Source organism: Danio rerio, chromosome 18, assembly GCF_052040795.2.
Source record: "Danio rerio strain M-AB ecotype USA chromosome 18, GRCz13ab, whole genome shotgun sequence".
NCBI lineage: Eukaryota > Metazoa > Chordata > Actinopteri > Cypriniformes > Danionidae > Danio > Danio rerio.
In genome coordinates this window covers 1-18953 of record NC_141038.1, presented here as the reverse complement: position 1 = coordinate 18953, position 18953 = coordinate 1, and the positions used below count along the sequence as shown (strand labels likewise).

General features: G+C 43.7%; 1 long non-coding RNA gene across 1 annotated transcript; it reads right to left on the bottom strand.

Moving 5' to 3' along the window:
• Positions 1-3287: 3287 nt before the first annotated feature.
• Positions 3288-9091, bottom strand: LOC147839618 (uncharacterized). The gene is made up of 3 exons (XR_015515478.1): positions 8476-9091; positions 5386-5649; positions 3288-5337 (listed from the first exon to the last, which is right to left on the bottom strand). It is a non-coding gene; the product is annotated as an uncharacterized LOC147839618 (long non-coding RNA).
• Positions 9092-18953: the final 9862 nt, after the last annotated feature.

Here is an 18953-nt window from a genome sequence, read left to right as displayed (position 1 = left end):
TAATGTCCTATTCGCGCTTGCGTAATCACACGTGAGCTGAATAATTACTACTTTAGTAAACAGATCCTGCATAGGCTCAGATGCACAGCTAATAAAGTTGTAAATAGCCTTCGGTTATGTACAGAAGTGTGTTTTGCATGTATGTTTGTTTTTCTCCAAGTGACGGCAGTGAAAGAGAAACTGAAAGTGCACACATTATTTAAATGATCATTAGGCACTTTACAGTTATTATTACGACAAGCATTTGATACACTTTTTCTTTCATAGCGAACGGTGTTGAGCGTAAAAATCAATGTTTAACAGCGTCAGTTTAATCTGATAATGACAAATGTCTCATTTTACCAGTGGAACAATGGTCTGATAATGTTGTCAGAGTCCGTGTACATGGACACTAATACTCCGATTTTGATACGATTAAGACAATACTCTGATTAACAGTCCACCATGTAAACAGGGATTTTTGACTACCTTAATCCGACTAAAGTCATAACTGAACCAATCAGAAGTCAGATTAAGATGTGGACTACGCTTGCAGACATTCCTACATGCGTTTAAGTTCATGTCATGTAACATTTCGACACTCAAGTATAAACAAAACATCATCACACACACGTCAAGCTCATCAGCGAGCATCAACATTCAATTCCTGAATGACAGTGCGTGTGGTCGAGCAGAATAAGAAAATGTTAAACAGTTGTGTTTTTCATTTTTATTTTAAAAATTAATTGTTTTCTACCGGGATCCAAATCTTACTATTTACAAACTGATTCACAGAGCCGAGCAGACTCGTTTGTAAACAGCACCGTCATGAGGCCTGCGCACGTTTTACCGCTCATCCAACGCATTCGGTAAGTGTTGATGTGAAATTAGGTCAGTTATGTGATTGTATGCGTATGATCACTGTATGTCATTTGAAAGTGTTCACCACATAACACTGTCTGAGGTGCATTTGTCAGGCTGTTTGTGGTTAACTGAGTGTTAGCGTGTCATTTTTAAACTATAAATGAACGGACACCGGTACCTGTAGTCCTAAGCTGGAGACTTTAGAGACGCGGGATGTTTTGAGCTTCGTTACGGAATAAAAAAGGTCATTATGTCCAAACTATTTTACTCTGTGTCAACTAACTTGCCACAACATTCAAGTGAAGTGACGACTGACGGATAAAGTAAGGTAAGCTTTGTCCTTCACATACATTAAGCATAATGGCCGCTGTCGCCTGATGAATCATTTCATTGAAATTACGAGAAAAGCACTGTAGATTAACCACCATGTGTTCGTGACCGTGAATAATTTAAACTTCTATAGTCTTTAGCCTTATTGTAGTGATGTTAATCAAATGCGTAAACATTGATATTTTCAGGTTAATCTGGCCTGCTACATGCACAAGATGTAGATGTATAATGTTCTATTTAATGGCCATGACATTTTCTGTGCATTTACTCATTTAATTTCACCACATAAACCATTTAAAATGTGCAGTCCTGCTATATACAGAGCCAAACATGATAGAAAATATATTAAAGAGTCTTTGTCTGGCTCCAGTGTGTTTGAACTCACTCAAATCAGTCAACATGTCTGCTTTAGGATCCTTTGAGCAGTTTCTGGAAGCAGTGGAGAAACCAGAGCAACATCAAGAGTGGCCTTTTGTAACTGTGCTAGGGTGCATCAAGGGAAGTGGAAGAGACCAAATGAAGGCTTTTATTTATTTATTTTTACTAAATAGCCTTATTGTGTTAACATGGCTGTTGAATATCGCAATATTACTACCAGTAAAGGAAGAAACTAACCTCTCCAATGAAATGGACATTTGATCTATTAAGTACTTGTCAAAGCCATTAGGTGATTAAGTGTATGAGTTATAAAAATGTCATTGGCATGACCACTTCCGCATCATCATCATCATCTACAGTAAACTGTATTAAACAGTTAGCCTGATAGGAGATATTAATCTGCATACTCTGATTGTAAATTACCACTCTAAATCAGCTGTACTTCTCATAAACGGTAACCCCACAGAATTATTTTTTGATCAGTAAAGACAGTTTATTTGCTCAACACTTATTCTACACAACAAACTGACTAAAATGCAGAAAAAATTAAACCAAAACATTAAAAAACGGCCGAGATATAAAGGATTAAACCTGACCGAAAGCACACTCAGCTGAGGACACACAGGATTGGTCCAAAACCACGAATACTAATGAGTCATTTGCATATGGTCTATTCTCTAATAAAACACGATTTTAAAGGGCTTCATAAGCTTAAATATGATAATCAAAGTATGGGAAAACAACTTAGACATCAGATAATCAAATTCTGAATAAAAATATACAAACAAGAACAAAGAAAAACACAAACAAACAAATGGTCATCACCATTGCCGAAATGCTGCGTCTCAAAACCTGGTCAATGGATCAGGATCTCCTGTTCTTCAGGGTAATGCTCCCAACGGTTATCCCTGATAAGGATGATGTCTGCTTGGTTCTTGCATTGCCTTAGGGGAGATGTTTGGTAGAAGAATGATATATCTATAGAGATATATCCGCCAGACTGAACCTCGACCTGACCTCTTAATATTTTTCAATTTTAGTAAATAGTGGGAGGTCAGGAATATCTCTCTGAATATTTCTACTCATACATGAATGAGTTCTTTGGTCATATTGGACTTATGGAACTCCTTGTATGTTGACTAGAAGTATTCGGGAGCAAATCAGCAGGGAGTGAGGAGAAGGCAATGACCAGTTCATGGCCAACTTTTACTCCTGAATCTACCTGTTAGATTTAGCTGATTTGGGCAAGGGCTCTCCTGTTCCCTGGAGATATCTGGGGTCCTGGGCAGTCTGGTCTCTGGATTAGCCAGAGTAGGCCTCATAGAGAAACATCTTCAGACTCTTCTCGGGTGGCCTGGGCAACCTTGCGGTGTTAACAAAAGGTCACTTGGTGGAGTGGTAAGTATTCAGCCCCCCTGGGTCCACTTGGACAGCACGCAGGGAAGGTGGCCGGGGGCAAACAGGCCTTAAATGAAGCCCAGTCTTCTACTGGTGATTAGCACCTCCACACAACAGCACATTGTGCATCAACACCACCTACACCAGTCATTCAAGAACTTTTCAAAAAGTCATCAAATCAAACATGAGATCTACTGAAGATTTGTAACCCCAGAATTTACTAGGATTAAGGTTAAGGAGTAAGATTAGTACTTCCATAGAAACATTTTAAAACACCAAATCTTGTATTATAACCTTTAAAACTTTTCAGAATGACCAGATTTTCCCTTTAAGATCCATTATTTTCATGGGAAGATTTAAAATATATATTAAACTTTTGAACCCAGAACTTTTCAGAATAAAACCCTACATACCTTCTCCAGAACATCTGTAGTGTACATGGCTGGTTTCAAAATAAGATCTTCTGTAACTTCTAGAACATCTAACCCCAGAACCTCTCAGTGAAAGTAACCACACTTCACTCTTTTACAATCTCCATTTCATGGGAATATTGGAACCTCTTCACCTATAAATATTTCAACTTCACCAGTTCCAGTTTCCTCTTCAAAAATCTCAAATTTAAGTGGAAACATCTCAAGTATCAAGAATTCCTTTTGGCAGTGAGAATCCTTTCAAATACAAAAGCGCTCACTTTAAGGCTCTCACTTAATCAATGAAAATCAGTTTGGTTCTATTGTGAATTTTTTTTCTCTCTCTCCACATAGCGTGATTGTAGACGTTCATAACTACACAATGACATAGACAGTACACCTATTTCCAAAATGTATTTGTCAGACAGTACTCACTGTCATTTGCAGTGGTCTCATAATTAAGTTAACCCTTTGGGAGATATTTCTGATGACCGGTTTAAAATCTGTCCAGAACCTTAAAACTCAATATAATTTGCCAGGCAGCTGCTTTGAGGTTTATTCACATTAAATCAGCTCTTTGGGCAGGTCAGTGCTCCGGGCAAATGGCTTACCTTGGAAATCTCTCAACGACCCATTCACTCATTGCATAAATGAATTCTTCCTTCTGTGGAATCTCCCTTATCTGCTTCAGTTTCTTGAACATTCATACAAACTTCTATCTATTATAACTGTTTGGGCTAAGGATCTTTGAGGATGTGCATGCTTTTTCACATCAGGTACAAGAGGTTTAAATCAGCTCAGTTTTCAGAGATTAATTTCGGTGTTTAATTTTCACTGCTGAAAGTCCAAACAATGAAGAAAAAAATCCATCCATGCTCAACTACACAAGCCCCAAACCAAGCGAGCCAGTTTGCCAACCGACCAAAGTAAAGGGGAAAAATAACCTCAAACCAGGCTCAGTTGGGCATGAGCATTTCTCCTCTGGCCAAACTTCCTGTACAGAGCTGCAGTCTAGGCACCAGAGGCTGGAGAATGGTGGACATCTGTTGTGGAGAAGCTGCAGATGGGAGAGGTCACCGGCTGGTGTACAGACTTACCCTTCAGGATCAATACGTAGACTCATGGGTCACTTTAGAGTCTTAAAGGAATCAATCTCATGCTCTGATACACTAGGAGCTCCCTCTAATACTGGGTGTTAAGGCATTGAGGGCTTTGTAGGTAAACCATAACATTGTAAATTATATATTTAATAGGGAGTCAATGCCCTGAAAGAACAGGAGTAATGTTATTTCTTAGTTCTAGAAAGCACTCTAGCAGCTGCATTTTGAACCATCTGCAGTTTGTTAGTGAGGCCAGCAGGGCGACTGCCTAGTAACTCATTACAGAAGTCTAACCGAGAGGTCATGTAAGCATGAATAAGCTTTTCTGCATCAGTTATTGATCGCTTGTCAAAGTTTGGCAACATTAAGATGAGAAAATTGAGGTTTGCAGATGCTTAATCTGGCCTTACACAGGTTGCTGTCAGAAATGGCCCCTAAATTACTGACTGAAGATGAGGACTAGGTTAGGGCACGTGTCAGCTCTACAAAGCTGACCAATCGCAGCTTGCTCTATTCATTGAGGTGTGCATCAGTGTCTGACTGCCACAGCATGGGCTACGTGACCATGCACAGGTTGTGCTGAAGCATACTTGTGTGCTTGATGCAGAAGTATAAATGCGCCTGTAGGAGTGCTGTTTCTGTGCTATGAGATTCTCTACATCCAGATTAATTTTTCATAAACTTTAGCTGCTTTTCCACTCATGCTGAATCGTTTTCCAAATGGAACTGCTCCATTTTGTTGCCAAACTGGGCCAGGCAGCACTAATGGTTTTATTTTCCACTCATGTTGTAACAGCTCCTTGAAACACTACACAACCAATCAGTAGTTGCCTTTAATGCAATGTAAACTGCTCCCTTTGTTCAATTAAACTCAATAGCTGAAAAACTTGAAGTTAATAAAAACAAAAACAAACAAGTGACTAAACACTGCTATGCCGTTCTATCATATTGGGGTGCTACATATAGGTACATGTCACAGCACCTTTTTTAGAGGTCGTATGTTGCGCGCCTCTGGCAACATTTTATTTGGAGGGGAAATGACTAATGTAACAATTGAAATGTTTGCAGGGGAATAAACGCATTTCAGATCTCTGAACATGACAAAATTAAACTATGATAATGCAACAGTGCATTTGTATTACAATAGCAGAAATATATTTTGGATGGGCCTTGTCAAAAGTGAGCGGGCACTACACTTTAATTTTTACAATCTATAAGTTGATTATATAACATGCTACCTTTTGATGGTAAAATATAACCTTTTAAACCAGGGGTGTCAAAGTCAATTGCTGGAGGGCAGAAGCCCTGCACAGTTTAGTTCCAACCCTGCTCTATCACACTTACCTGTAGGTTTCAAACAACTCTGAAGGATTCAATTAGTTTGATCAGTTTAGTTCCAACCCTAATTAAACACTTATTCAGAGCTGCGGCCCTTTTGGAACCGAGTTTGACACGTGTTAAACAATGACTTAAGTATTCAAACATTAAATAATGAACGCAGCAAGTGAAAAACTAATGTGAAAGGATATAAAGCACTATTTATCAGCTTGACATTTTTAGAAAATTTTTGCATAGCTACCCAGTATATATTAAAGATCAGGGAACAAAACAACAAATGTTACACAGCCCCATAAATGTCAAACTTGTGTATAACTGAATCATATAATGGCCTACAGCTGAAATGCTGAAAATTGCTCATTTATTAACATGTCAAAACATAGTGATTATTTTGAGAGCACTACCGACAATTATTAAATTCATTCATGTGACAAGTTTAGAGCATATATAGACTAAGAAATCATGCAACGGTACCTTGGACAGCAGTGCTGCTCTGTAAAGCTTTAGAGCAGTCAAAAAATTATTGAAAATTGACTTTCTACCATAGGCTTCGATGATAAGCATTTCTTATTTGCTTTATTCGATGCGCAGCAGGAAAAAATCTCAGTACATGTAGTCATTTGTTTAGTTCTCTCCTGGTTCAGAGCGAGATTTGTGCTACCAAATACAGTGCTGCATGCAATAAACTTGCATCAGTCAGGTGAAATAAAGGTCTCAATTGCTTAGAATGTCAATCAAATTATTTAACTCTAGCCATTAATAAAATAGGCTTTCATTATTTTAGATGACTGCTTGTGTAAAACGAAACTGTGTGTAAAACGAAACCGTGTGAGATTCACTTCTCTTCCAGAGACTGCTCTATGGTTTAAACCTTTTTAAAACCATTGTTAGACCTGTGTAATTTTTCTTGTATTAATGAAGTGTTTACTTGTGCATGTCTGGCTAGCATGCTTCTGAGCCAGCTGTGGTAGCTTGGTAAAAGCCCTCACATCACTCAATCTATTGGCACAGTTCCACACTGTTGTCTAACCATTCTTAGAATTCCAGGCTAAGAACGGTTTGTAATTGTGCTACATGGTTCCAGGCTCAGTGGAGAAACTATTAACTGTACTGAAGGGTTCTTAACAGTTTGGCACGATAGTGGGAAAGCGGTTATTTCTTTGTTAAAGTTGAGCAGATGCTTTTTTTTTTTTTTTTTTTTTTTTTTTTTATAAATAGTATCTTTGATAGAAAATTAGACTATTTCTAACCTGCTTTTTTCTAATTTAGCATTAAGCAGTTATTTTTTTTAAAGAGGCTTGGTAAATGCTATTATACATTTTAGGAACTAATTGTAAAAGTGGGGATGAATTAAACCACTATTCTTGGATCATCTTTATTACACAGCATTTTAAATAGTGCATCTACTTTTTCTGGAATGGAATATTGCCCTAACCCCTTCATGCAACCACAAGGGTTTCTTTCATTTTAAATGAGCTTAGATGAAGCTTGAATCTATAGAAAGGGGATTATAAAATGGCAATTTAATCTTAACCTAAAAATTAACCTTAACTCTTTGCTCGTCTCTGTCCTATCCCATATGGACTGTGGGGATGGACTCAAGACTGGTGTGTGAACCTGAATCCCAGAAAGGCTGGAGTGCATGGCCTAAAAAGGTCTAACATCCTTAGGTTCCTCATTCTGAACTGTCAAGTAGAAATATATATATGGCATAACATCGGCAGTAAATAAATTTAATGTGGATGAAACAGCCCTAACCAACCCCCACCCCTAAACAACAGAAGCTTGGCTTGTATTTGAATCACGTCCATACTTATTAATTGAAACTGCTCTAACCCAACCAAAAGGGGTTTGGTGATTATTCAGATCATTTTAATGTCAGATCATCTATTGGATCTTTTCAACCATAGGCTTCGATGATAAGCATTTCTTATTTGCTTTATTCGATGCGCAGTAGGAAAGTCTCAGTGCATGTAGTCATTGGTTTAATTCTCTCCTGGATCAGAGCGAGATATGTGCTACCAAATACAGTGCTGCGTGGAATAAACTTGCGTCAGTCAGGCAAATTAAAGGTCTTATATGCTCAGGATGTCAATCAAATTATTAAACTCACCATTAAGAGAATCTCTACATCCAGATTAATTTTTCATAAACTTTAGCTGCTCTTGTGTGGTGTGCATCAGTGTCTGACTGCCACAGCATGGGCTACGTGACCATGCACAGGTTGTGCTGAAGCATACTTGTGTGCTTGATGCAGAAGTATAAATACGCCTGTAGGAGTGCTGTTTCTGTGCTATGAGATTCTCTACATCCAGATTAATTTTTCATAAACTTTAGCTACTTTTTCACTCATGCTGAATCGTTCTCTAAATGGAACTGCTCCATTTTGTTGCAAAACTGGGCCAGGCAGCACTAATACGGTTTTTTCCACTCATGCTGCAACAGCTCTTTGAAACATTATACAACCCATCAGTAGTTGCCTTTAATGCAATGTAAACCGCTCCCTTTGTTCAATTAAACTCAATAGCTGAAACTTTTTACAGCACTTTTTAAAACATTTTTTATATATTTTTTTTATTTTTATTTTTTTAAGAGGTCATGTTGCGCGCCTCTGGCTAAATTTTATTACAATAGCAGAAATATATTTTGGTTGAGCCTTGTCAAAAGTGAGCGGGCACTTTAATGTCACAACTTTAATTTTTACAATCTATAAGTTAATTATATAACATGCTACATTTTGATGGTAAAATATAACCCTTTAAACCAGGGGTGTCGACCTCAATTCCTGGAGGGCTGAAGCCCTGCACAGTTTAGTTCCAACTCTGCGCCAACACGCTTACCTGTAGGTTTCAAACAAGCCTAAAGGACTCAATTAGTTTGATCAGGTGTGTTTAATTGGGGTTGGAACTAAACTGTGCAGAGCTGTGGCCCTTTTGGAATGGAGTTTGATACCTGTTAATGGCTAAGTATTAAACATTAAATGAACTCAGCAAGTGAAATAAACGAATGTGAATGCATCAGGATATAAAGCACTATTTATCAGCTTGACATTCTTAGAAAATATTTGCATATATACCCAGTATATATTAAAGATCAGGGAACAAAACAACAAGCGTTACACAGCCCCATAAATGTCAAACTTGTTTATAACTGAATCACATAATGGCCTACAGTTGAAATGCTGAAAATTGCTCTAACATGTCAAAACCTAGTGATTATTTTGAGAGCACTACCGACAATTAGTTTATTAAATTAATTGATGTGACTAGTTTATCAGAGCATATAGACTAAGAATTGAATAAATTGCTTTATTCAATGTGCAGCAGGAAAAAGTCTGCATGTAGTCATTGGTTTAATTCTCTCCTGGGTCAGAGTGAGATTTGTGCTGCCAAATACAGTGCTGCGTGCAATAAACTTGCGTCAGTGAGGTGAATTAAAGGTCTCAATTGCTCAGGATGTAAATCAAATTATTAAACGCAAGCCATTAATAAAAAATAGGCTATTTCATTATTTTAGATGACTGGTTAGAAAAAAACAATGTATAAAATAAGTCAATGAAATAACTTTATTCATGAGTTATTCACTTCTCTTCCAGAGACTGCTCTATGGTTTAAACCATTTTAAACTATTGTCTGACCTGTATAAATTGCTTATATTAAATTGTGTTTACTTGATGTCTGGCTAGCATGCTTCTGAGCCAGCTGTGGTAGCTTGGTAACCGCCCTGACATCAACACTAGAATTTATTGGCACAGTTAAGCACGGTTGTCTAACCATGCTTGCAATTCCAGGCTGAGAACAGTTTGTAATCGTGCTACATGGTTCCAGGCTCAGTGGAGAAACAACTGTAACTGTACTGAAGGCTTCTTACAAAGGTTTGGCATGATAGTGGGAAAGCAGTTATTTCTTTGAGTTGAGCAGATGACATTTTTATAGTATCTTTGATAAATTAGACTATCAAACCTGCTTTTTAAAATTTAGCATTAAGCAGTTTTTTTTTATTTTTTTTAAAGAGGCTTGTTGACTGCTATTATAAATTTTAGGAACTAATTCTAAAAGTAGGGATGAATTAAACAAACTATTCTTGGATCATCTATTACCCAGCATTTTGAATGGTGTCTACTTTTTCTGTACTGGAATATTGCCGTGACCCATACACGACCACAATGGTTTCTTTTTTTTCTTTGCTTTTAAAATGAGTTTAGATTAAGCTTGGATCTATATAAAGGGGAGAATTAAATGGCAATTAAATCTTAACCTAAAAATTAACTCTTTGCTCACCTGTGTCCTGTCCCATATGGACTGTGTGGATGGACTCAAGACTTGTGTGTGTGAACCTGAAGCCCAGAAAGGCTGGGAGTGCATGACCTAAAAAGGTCTAACATCCTTAGTTTCCTCATTAAGAAGCAAGTAAAAAAAATATAGCAGCAAATATGGCCTAACATCATCAGTAACTAAATTAATGTGGATGAAACGGCCCTAACCAACTCCCACCCCTAAACTGGAAGCTTGGCATGTATTTGGATCATGTTGATACTTTTTTTTATAAATTGTAACTGCACTAACCAACCATAAGGGGTTTGCTGATTATTCGGATCATTTTAATGTCAGATCATCTATTGGATCTTTTGTGTGTCAGTTTCATCTGTATCTACATCTTGGTCATCTGGATTTCCTTAGTGCAACCTTTTGAAAACTGTCATCAGTTTAACAATCCTTTTATCTCTTTGAACACCAGCCTGTTATCTTGGATTAATGTCATTTTCTTGGATGCTATGTCAGTTGCATCATTTTCATCCACACACCAATCATAGATCTTTCACAAAGATTGCTCAATATTCAGGTCTTTCTTGCATTGTCTTAACCAGATTTTGAATCCACTTCATCCTACTTTATTTGTAGATCAGAATATACCACTGTCTTACACCTAACACTAACCAGAAGGGTTTCTTAACCAATCCTAACTGAACTGCTCAAGCAACAAATCATTTCTTAAAGCATTGAAGAAAAATTGACTAAACCATGTCTACCCTTAAGTCAAACCTAATTGTAAATAACAACCTTCCCTCAAACTTAACCCTAAAACCAGATGTTTTGTAACTGAAGAACATTAAATTTAACACATCCTAAAACAAAATCTGGTCAATTATCAAGTTGAGAACATTACCTCTACTAAACTTTACCTCAAATAAACTGATTTAGTAGTTAATTATTAATATATTAATATATTATAATATATTGTAATATATAAATGTAGAGCGAACTAGGGGTAGAGCGAACTAGGGGTAGAGCGAACTAGGGGTAGAGCGAACTAGGGGTAGAGCGAACTAGGGGTAGAGCGAACTAGGGGTAGAGCGAACTAGGGGTAGAGCGAACTAGGGGTAGAGCGAACTAGGGGTAGAGCGAACTAGGGGTAGAGCGAACTAGGGGTAGAGCGAACTAGGGGTAGAGCGAACTAGGGGTAGAGCGAACTAGGGGTAGAGCGAACTAGGGGTAGAGCGAACTAGGGGTAGAGCGAACTAGGGGTAGAGCGAACTAGGGGTAGAGCGAACTAGGGGTAGAGCGAACTAGGGGTAGAGCGAACTAGGGGTAGAGCGAACTAGGGGTAGAGCGAACTAGGGGTAGAGCGAACTAGGGGTAGAGCGAACTAGGGGTAGAGCGAACTAGGGGTAGAGCGAACTAGGGGTAGAGCGAACTAGGGGTAGAGCGAACTAGGGGTAGAGCGAACTAGGGGTAGAGCGAACTAGGGGTAGAGCGAACTAGGGGTAGAGCGAACTAGGGGTAGAGCGAACTAGGGGTAGAGCGAACTAGGGGTAGAGCGAACTAGGGGTAGAGCGAACTAGGGGTAGAGCGAACTAGGGGTAGAGCGAACTAGGGGTAGAGCGAACTAGGGGTAGAGCGAACTAGGGGTAGAGCGAACTAGGGGTAGAGCGAACTAGGGGTAGAGCGAACTAGGGGTAGAGCGAACTAGGGGTAGAGCGAACTAGGGGTAGAGCGAACTAGGGGTAGAGCGAACTAGGGGTAGAGCGAACTAGGGGTAGAGCGAACTAGGGGTAGAGCGAACTAGGGGTAGAGCGAACTAGGGGTAGAGCGAACTAGGGGTAGAGCGAACTAGGGGTAGAGCGAACTAGGGGTAGAGCGAACTAGGGGTAGAGCGAACTAGGGGTAGAGCGAACTAGGGGTAGAGCGAACTAGGGGTAGAGCGAACTAGGGGTAGAGCGAACTAGGGGTAGAGCGAACTAGGGGTAGAGCGAACTAGGGGTAGAGCGAACTAGGGGTAGAGCGAACTAGGGGTAGAGCGAACTAGGGGTAGAGCGAACTAGGGGTAGAGCGAACTAGGGGTAGAGCGAACTAGGGGTAGAGCGAACTAGGGGTAGAGCGAACTAGGGGTAGAGCGAACTAGGGGTAGAGCGAACTAGGGGTAGAGCGAACTAGGGGTAGAGCGAACTAGGGGTAGAGCGAACTAGGGGTAGAGCGAACTAGGGGTAGAGCGAACTAGGGGTAGAGCGAACTAGGGGTAGAGCGAACTAGGGGTAGAGCGAACTAGGGGTAGAGCGAACTAGGGGTAGAGCGAACTAGGGGTAGAGCGAACTAGGGGTAGAGCGAACTAGGGGTAGAGCGAACTAGGGGTAGAGCGAACTAGGGGTAGAGCGAACTAGGGGTAGAGCGAACTAGGGGTAGAGCGAACTAGGGGTAGAGCGAACTAGGGGTAGAGCGAACTAGGGGTAGAGCGAACTAGGGGTAGAGCGAACTAGGGGTAGAGCGAACTAGGGGTAGAGCGAACTAGGGGTAGAGCGAACTAGGGGTAGAGCGAACTAGGGGTAGAGCGAACTAGGGGTAGAGCGAACTAGGGGTAGAGCGAACTAGGGGTAGAGCGAACTAGGGGTAGAGCGAACTAGGGGTAGAGCGAACTAGGGGTAGAGCGAACTAGGGGTAGAGCGAACTAGGGGTAGAGCGAACTAGGGGTAGAGCGAACTAGGGGTAGAGCGAACTAGGGGTAGAGCGAACTAGGGGTAGAGCGAACTAGGGGTAGAGCGAACTAGGGGTAGAGCGAACTAGGGGTAGAGCGAACTAGGGGTAGAGCGAACTAGGGGTAGAGCGAACTAGGGGTAGAGCGAACTAGGGGTAGAGCGAACTAGGGGTAGAGCGAACTAGGGGTAGAGCGAACTAGGGGTAGAGCGAACTAGGGGTAGAGCGAACTAGGGGTAGAGCGAACTAGGGGTAGAGCGAACTAGGGGTAGAGCGAACTAGGGGTAGAGCGAACTAGGGGTAGAGCGAACTAGGGGTAGAGCGAACTAGGGGTAGAGCGAACTAGGGGTAGAGCGAACTAGGGGTAGAGCGAACTAGGGGTAGAGCGAACTAGGGGTAGAGCGAACTAGGGGTAGAGCGAACTAGGGGTAGAGCGAACTAGGGGTAGAGCGAACTAGGGGTAGAGCGAACTAGGGGTAGAGCGAACTAGGGGTAGAGCGAACTAGGGGTAGAGCGAACTAGGGGTAGAGCGAACTAGGGGTAGAGCGAACTAGGGGTAGAGCGAACTAGGGGTAGAGCGAACTAGGGGTAGAGCGAACTAGGGGTAGAGCGAACTAGGGGTAGAGCGAACTAGGGGTAGAGCGAACTAGGGGTAGAGCGAACTAGGGGTAGAGCGAACTAGGGGTAGAGCGAACTAGGGGTAGAGCGAACTAGGGGTAGAGCGAACTAGGGGTAGAGCGAACTAGGGGTAGAGCGAACTAGGGGTAGAGCGAACTAGGGGTAGAGCGAACTAGGGGTAGAGCGAACTAGGGGTAGAGCGAACTAGGGGTAGAGCGAACTAGGGGTAGAGCGAACTAGGGGTAGAGCGAACTAGGGGTAGAGCGAACTAGGGGTAGAGCGAACTAGGGGTAGAGCGAACTAGGGGTAGAGCGAACTAGGGGTAGAGCGAACTAGGGGTAGAGCGAACTAGGGGTAGAGCGAACTAGGGGTAGAGCGAACTAGGGGTAGAGCGAACTAGGGGTAGAGCGAACTAGGGGTAGAGCGAACTAGGGGTAGAGCGAACTAGGGGTAGAGCGAACTAGGGGTAGAGCGAACTAGGGGTAGAGCGAACTAGGGGTAGAGCGAACTAGGGGTAGAGCGAACTAGGGGTAGAGCGAACTAGGGGTAGAGCGAACTAGGGGTAGAGCGAACTAGGGGTAGAGCGAACTAGGGGTAGAGCGAACTAGGGGTAGAGCGAACTAGGGGTAGAGCGAACTAGGGGTAGAGCGAACTAGGGGTAGAGCGAACTAGGGGTAGAGCGAACTAGGGGTAGAGCGAACTAGGGGTAGAGCGAACTAGGGGTAGAGCGAACTAGGGGTAGAGCGAACTAGGGGTAGAGCGAACTAGGGGTAGAGCGAACTAGGGGTAGAGCGAACTAGGGGTAGAGCGAACTAGGGGTAGAGCGAACTAGGGGTAGAGCGAACTAGGGGTAGAGCGAACTAGGGGTAGAGCGAACTAGGGGTAGAGCGAACTAGGGGTAGAGCGAACTAGGGGTAGAGCGAACTAGGGGTAGAGCGAACTAGGGGTAGAGCGAACTAGGGGTAGAGCGAACTAGGGGTAGAGCGAACTAGGGGTAGAGCGAACTAGGGGTAGAGCGAACTAGGGGTAGAGCGAACTAGGGGTAGAGCGAACTAGGGGTAGAGCGAACTAGGGGTAGAGCGAACTAGGGGTAGAGCGAACTAGGGGTAGAGCGAACTAGGGGTAGAGCGAACTAGGGGTAGGGTTAGGGTTAGGGTTAGGGTTAGGGTTAGGGTTAGGGTTAGGGTTAGGGTTAGGGTTAGGGTTAGGGTTAGGGTTAGGGTTAGGGTTAGGGTTAGGGTTAGGGTTAGGGTTAGGTTAGGGTTAGGGTTAGGGTTAGGGTTAGGGTTAGGGTTAGGTTAGGGTTAGGGTTAGGGTTAGGGTTAGGGTTAGGGTTAGGGTTAGGGTTAGGGTTAGGGTTAGGGTTAGGGTTAGGGTTAGGGTTAGGGTTAGGGTTAGGGTTAGGGTTAGGGTTAGGGTTAGGGTTAGGGTTAGGGTTAGGGTTAGGGTTAGGGTTAGGGTTAGGGTTAGGGTTAGGGTTAGGGTTAGGGTTAGGGTTAGGGTTAGGGTTAGGGTTAGGGTTAGGGTTAGGGTTAGGGTTAGGGTTAGGGTTAGGGTTAGGGTTAGGGTTAGGGTTAGGGTTAGGGTTAGGGTTAGGGTTAGGGTTAGTTAGGGTTAGGGTTAGGGTTAGGGTTAGGGTTAGTTAGGGTTAGGGTTAGGGTTAGGGTTAGGGTTAGGGTTAGGGTTAGGGTTAGGGTTAGGGTTAGGGTTAGGGTTAGGGTTAGGGTTAGGGTTAGGGTTAGGGTTAGGGTTAGGGTTAGGGTTAGGGTTAGGGTTAGGGTTAGGGTTAGTTAGGGTTAGGGTTAGGGTTAGGGTTAGGGTTAGGGTTAGGGTTAGGGTTAGGGTTAGGGTTAGGGTTAGGGTTAGGGTTAGGGTTAGGGTTAGGGTTAGGGTTAGGGTTAGGGTTAGGGTTAGGGTTAGGGTTAGGGTTAGGGTTAGGGTTAGGGTTAGGGTTAGGGTTAGGGTTAGGGTTAGGGTTAGGGTTAGGGTTAGGGTTAGGGTTAGGGTTAGGGTTAGGGTTAGGGTTAGGGTTAGGGTTAGGGTTAGGGTTAGGGTTAGGGTTAGGGTTAGGGTTAGGGTTAGGGTTAGGGTTAGGGTTAGGGTTAGGGTTAGGGTTAGGGTTAGGGTTAGGGTTAGGGTTAGGGTTAGGGTTAGGGTTAGGGTTAGGGTTAGGGTTAGGGTTAGGGTTAGGGTTAGGGTTAGGGTTAGGGTTAGGGTTAGGGTTAGGGTTAGGGTTAGGGTTAGGGTTAGGGTTAGGGTTAGGGTTAGGGTTAGGGTTAGGGTTAGGGTTAGGGTTAGGGTTAGGGTTAGGGTTAGGGTTAGGGTTAGGGTTAGGGTTAGGGTTAGGGTTAGGGTTAGGGTTAGGGTTAGGGTTAGGGTTAGGGTTAGGGTTAGGGTTAGGGTTAGGGTTAGGGTTAGGGTTAGGGTTAGGGTTAGGGTTAGGGTTAGGGTTAGGGTTAGGGTTAGGGTTAGGGTTAGGGTTAGGGTTAGGGTTAGGGTTAGGGTTAGGGTTAGGGTTAGGGTTAGGGTTAGGGTTAGGGTTAGGGTTAGGGTTAGGGTTAGGGTTAGGGTTAGGGTTAGGGTTAGGGTTAGGGTTAGGGTTAGGGTTAGGGTTAGGGTTAGGGTTAGGGTTAGGGTTAGGGTTAGGGTTAGGGTTAGGGTTAGGGTTAGGGTTAGGGTTAGGGTTAGGGTTAGGGTTAGGGTTAGGGTTAGGGTTAGGGTTAGGGTTAGGGTTAGGGTTAGGGTTAGGGTTAGGGTTAGGGTTAGGGTTAGGGTTAGGGTTAGGGTTAGGGTTAGGGTTAGGGTTAGGGTTAGGGTTAGGGTTAGGGTTAGGGTTAGGGTTAGGGTTAGGGTTAGGGTTAGGGTTAGGGTTAGGGTTAGGGTTAGGGTTAGGGTTAGGGTTAGGGTTAGGGTTAGGGTTAGGGTTAGGGTTAGGGTTAGGGTTAGGGTTAGGGTTAGGGTTAGGGTTAGGGTTAGGGTTAGGGTTAGGGTTAGGGTTAGGGTTAGGGTTAGGGTTAGGGTTAGGGTTAGGGTTAGGGTTAGGGTTAGGGTTAGGGTTAGGGTTAGGGTTAGGGTTAGGGTTAGGGTTAGGGTTAGGGTTAGGGTTAGGGTTAGGGTTAGGGTTAGGGTTAGGGTTAGGGTTAGGGTTAGGGTTAGGGTTAGGGTTAGGGTTAGGGTTAGGGTTAGGGTTAGGGTTAGGGTTAGGGTTAGGGTTAGGGTTAGGGTTAGGGTTAGGGTTAGGGTTAGGGTTAGGGTTAGGGTTAGGGTTAGGGTTAGGGTTAGGGTTAGGGTTAGGGTTAGGGTTAGGGTTAGGGTTAGGGTTAGGGTTAGGGTTAGGGTTAGGGTTAGGGTTAGGGTTAGGGTTAGGGTTAGGGTTAGGGTTAGGGTTAGGGTTAGGGTTAGGGTTAGGGTTAGGGTTAGGGTTAGGGTTAGGGTTAGGGTTAGGGTTAGGGTTAGGGTTAGGGTTAGGGTTAGGGTTAGGGTTAGGGTTAGGGTTAGGGTTAGGGTTAGGGTTAGGGTTAGGGTTAGGGTTAGGGTTAGGGTTAGGGTTAGGGTTAGGGTTAGGGTTAGGGTTAGGGTTAGGGTTAGGGTTAGGGTTAGGGTTAGGGTTAGGGTTAGGGTTAGGGTTAGGGTTAGGGTTAGGGTTAGGGTTAGGGTTAGGGTTAGGGTTAGGGTTAGGGTTAGGGTTAGGGTTAGGGTTAGGGTTAGGGTTAGGGTTAGGGTTAGGGTTAGGGTTAGGGTTAGGGTTAGGGTTAGGGTTAGGGTTAGGGTTAGGGTTAGGGTTAGGGTTAGGGTTAGGGTTAGGGTTAGGGTTAGGGTTAGGGTTAGGGTTAGGGTTAGGGTTAGGGTTAGGGTTAGGGTTAGGGTTAGGGTTAGGGTTAGGGTTAGGGTTAGGGTTAGGGTTAGGGTTAGGGTTAGGGTTAGGGTTAGGGTTAGGGTTAGGGTTAGGGTTAGGGTTAGGGTTAGGGTTAGGGTTAGGGTTAGGGTTAGGGTTAGGGTTAGGGTTAGGGTTAGGGGTTAGGGTTAGGGTTAGGGTTAGGGTTAGGGTTAGGGTTAGGGTTAGGGTTAGGGTTAGGGTTAGGGTTAGGGTTAGGGTTAGGGTTAGGGGTTAGGGTTAGGTTAGGGTTAGGGTTAGGGTTAGGGTTAGGGTTAGGGTTAGGGTTAGGGTTAGGGTTAGGGTTAGGGTTAGGGTTAGGGTTAGGGTTAGGGTTAGGGTTAGGGTTAGGGTTAGGGTTAGGGTTAGGGTTAGGGTTAGGGTTAGGGTTAGGGTTAGGGTTAGGGTTAGGGTTAGGGTTAGGGTTAGGGTTAGGGTTAGGGTTAGGGTTAGGGTTAGGGTTAGGGTTAGGGTTAGGGTTAGGGTTAGGGTTAGGGTTAGGGTTAGGGTTAGGGTTAGGGTTAGGGTTAGGGTTAGGGTTAGGGTTAGGGTTAGGGTTAGGGTTAGGGTTAGGGTTAGGGTTAGGGTTAGGGTTAGGGTTAGGGTTAGGGTTAGGGTTAGGGTTAGGGTTAGGGTTAGGGTTAGGGTTAGGGTTAGGGTTAGGGTTAGGGTTAGGGTTAGGGTTAGGGTTAGGGTTAGGGTTAGGGTTAGGGTTAGGGTTAGGGTTAGGGTTAGGGTTAGGGTTAGGGTTAGGGTTAGGTTAGGGTTAGGGTTAGGGTTAGGGTTAGGGTTAGGGTTAGGGTTAGGGTTAGGGTTAGGGTTAGGGTTAGGGTTAGGGTTAGGGTTAGGGTTAGGGTTAGGGTTAGGGTTAGGGTTAGGGTTAGGGTTAGGGTTAGGGTTAGGGTTAGGGTTAGGGTTAGGGTTAGGGTTAGGGTTAGGGTTAGGGTTAGGGTTAGGGTTAGGGTTAGGGTTAGGGTTAGGGTTAGGGTTAGGGTTAGGTTAGGGTTAGGGTTAGGGTTAGGGTTAGGGTTAGGGTTAGGGTTAGGGTTAGGGTTAGGGTTAGGGTTAGGGTTAGGGTTAGGGTTAGGGTTAGGGTTAGGGTTAGGGTTAGGGTTAGGGTTAGGTTAGGGTTAGGGTTAGGGTTAGGGTTAGGGTTAGGGTTAGGGTTAGGGTTAGGGTTAGGGTTAGGGTTAGGGTTAGGGTTAGGGTTAGGGTTAGGGTTAGGGTTAGGGTTAGGGTTAGGGTTAGGGTTAGGGGTAGGGTTAGGGTTAGGGTTAGGGTTAGGGTTAGGGGTTAGGGTTAGGGTTAGGGTTAGGGTTAGGGTTAGGGTTAGGGTTAGGGTTAGGGTTAGGGTTAGGGTTAGGGTTAGGGTTAGGGTTAGGGTTAGGGTTAGGGTTAGGGTTAGGGTTAGGGTTAGGTTAGGGTTAGGGTTAGGGTTAGGGTTAGGGTTAGGGTTAGGGTTAGGGTTAGGGTTAGGGTTAGGGTTAGGGTTAGGGTTAGGGTTAGGGTTAGGGTTAGGGTTAGGGTTAGGGTTAGGGTTAGGGTTAGGGTTAGGGTTAGGGTTAGGGTTAGGGTTAGGGTTAGGGTTAGGGTTAGGGTTAGGGTTAGGGTTAGGGTTAGGGTTAGGGTTAGGGTTAGGGTTAGGGTTAGGGTTAGGGTTAGGGTTAGGGTTAGGGTTAGGTTAGGGTTAGGGTTA